This window comes from Papaver somniferum, unplaced genomic scaffold (assembly GCF_003573695.1).
Source record: "Papaver somniferum cultivar HN1 unplaced genomic scaffold, ASM357369v1 unplaced-scaffold_107, whole genome shotgun sequence".
NCBI lineage: Eukaryota > Viridiplantae > Streptophyta > Magnoliopsida > Ranunculales > Papaveraceae > Papaver > Papaver somniferum.
This window is the reverse complement of record NW_020619603.1, coordinates 9,638,030-9,640,359: the sequence shown is the minus strand read 5'-3', so window position 1 is coordinate 9,640,359 and position 2,330 is coordinate 9,638,030. Positions and strand designations below refer to the sequence as shown.

Here is a 2,330-nt window from a genome sequence, read left to right as displayed (position 1 = left end):
CTGAAACGCCGGAGAAAAAGAAGAAGGAGAAGGAAGAGAAGAAAGGAAAGAGAAAGAGAATTCAAGTGTAGTTAGGTAATGTTGCTTCTTGTAACTGATTCAAATCGACCTAATAGTGTGAGTCATTGTCGAGTTTGGACCAACACGAATTCAAGGGTAGTTAGGTAATGTTGACACGTTGTATTGACTTTTTCAATGATTATAGACCGAGTTAGTGGGCCCTGATGGAATATCTAACGGTTGTGGCATTTAATAAACTCTGAAAAAAACGGTGGCATTTTCTTGAATCGGGATTTGCAAGTGTGGCAGTTTGTTAAAAATCCCTTATATTTTCGTGTCTATTCTATTTTTTCTTCAAATTTTGTGGTATCATTTCCACTTCTTGGTTTTTTTTAGGAGTTTTCGCGTTAATGGATGAGAAAGGAGAGTAAATATTTATCCAATGCTAAATGGACAAGTGCAGTTGACAGTCGAATAAATATTAAGGGGCACCCACGAATGTATTATTATGTGCCAATGCTGTCGTCTTCTTGGAGTCATTTTGTTGGCGTCACAACGACAACATGTTGCTGACTTCATCTTCAATCCTCTTTTAACCAGCACCAGGCACCTTTTTATTTTTATATTATCAACCAAATCAAGATTTGCTTTAAACCAAAATCTTAGAATTTCGTGACTTGTTGGTTCGGTGGATAATTTAATAAAGACTGAATATGGGCGAGCACCATGGATTTTCTGTGTGAACGGTGGACTTGATTTCACAAGAATGGAGGCACCCAGTCGCTGGAGTGTTTTGGCCAGAAATCTGCTTTCACATGAATGGATCCGTCCACTCGCTGTAGTAATATAGTTTATATTATGGTATACTATAATCTTTCAAAAAGAAAAAGTTGTTAATGTTAAAGAGTTTTCCAATTGTCATCCACAATCTTAGGATTTCAAATATGATACGCTTTAATCATATTCTACACTTTAGCAATCAAGTAAGTCTTTGCCGACCAAAAAAAAAAAGTTAGTTACTCTTCTCATAACTTTCACAAGTGCATATAATCTTTAATTATATTATAATTGTTTAAGCTAACTGTTACTCAGCATTCACAACTTCACTATAAATGGACCTTATTAGTAGCATCCACTATTTAGCTTAATCAAAAAACAAACTTAACTTCTCTTTTCAAGTTCAGAAATTTTCCTTTTCTACTTCTTCTTCTTCTTAGACAAATCATGTCTTACTGTGGTGGAAGCTGTGGCTGTTGGTCAGGCTGTATCTGCGACGCTAGCAATGGAGGGTAATGTTATCTCAAATTTGATCACTACATCTTTTCTTACTCAGCAAATTATTACGTTTTCTTGGTCCATCATTTTCTAGTACTAACTATAGTCTCCCGTATTCCTCTCTAATCAAAATTTTAGTAAAATGTGGTATAAATAGTTCTTATTTCAGCATAATAAGATCAGCATAAGGGTTTTGCGTTCCATTTTCTTTTACATACATAATTTAAAGATACTTGTGGTGGTGATGACAGTGGTTCCGTTCACTGTTAATTACAGGTGCAAGATGTACCCAGACATTGATGATAGCTACGACAGTCAAAGCTTTATCGTTGGTGTTGCCCCTCCTCATACATCGTAAGTTTCATCTCTCCATACCCACATATGATTAGTCTGTAGGTTTCGTCGAGACGAGCTTTCGAATTAGGGGCTGTATATCAATAATAGTGTTCATTGTGATGCATGCAGGTTCATATCGGGGATGGGTTAGAAGGAGATGATGATGATAACGGTATCGTTGGTGCTCATGTCAAAATTCAAGCTATTTAGGTCCTTCAACTGTGACGGAGGCAGCTAGTCCACAGTTATGAAGTAATACCAATGTGTTCTTGTTGTCTAGTATTTTAGTGTTGTTGTAAGAATAAAGTTGGATATGTATATATGGTTGTTCCTACCAATACCACCATACATACCTACTCAACTATATAAGTATTATTTAATGGCGTCTTTTATTTGTGTGGGTGTCGTCTCCTTATCTGGGTTTATAAAACTTACCAATCAAGGCCTTTATCCTTGCATTAATATTTTGTCTCCATGATGCTGATACTCCAGCAAGAATTTTTTCTTGAGCAACCATTTTATGGCAATTGTTAGACAAAACCCGACACTCTATCTTTTTTATTTTCTTTATTTGATCAGAAGGAAGAAATGTTATTAAGAGATAGTAGAATGTACAAGAGTTCTACCAATGGTAGAAATGCAAAAAACAAAAAAAAAGTGCAAAATTAGGAGAAGAATGTATCCCAATTATAGACTAAGTTGGTGAAATTCATATGTAC

The 2,330-nt window shown here is 35.5% G+C and overlaps 1 long non-coding RNA gene across 1 annotated transcript; it reads left to right on the top strand.

Moving 5' to 3' along the window:
* Positions 1-1,149: 1,149 nt before the first annotated feature.
* LOC113327839 lies at positions 1,150-1,986 on the top strand. The gene is made up of 3 exons (XR_003349246.1): positions 1,150-1,289; positions 1,552-1,629; positions 1,741-1,986. It is a non-coding gene; the product is annotated as an uncharacterized LOC113327839 (long non-coding RNA).
* The last annotated feature ends 344 nt before the right edge of the window (positions 1,987-2,330 follow it).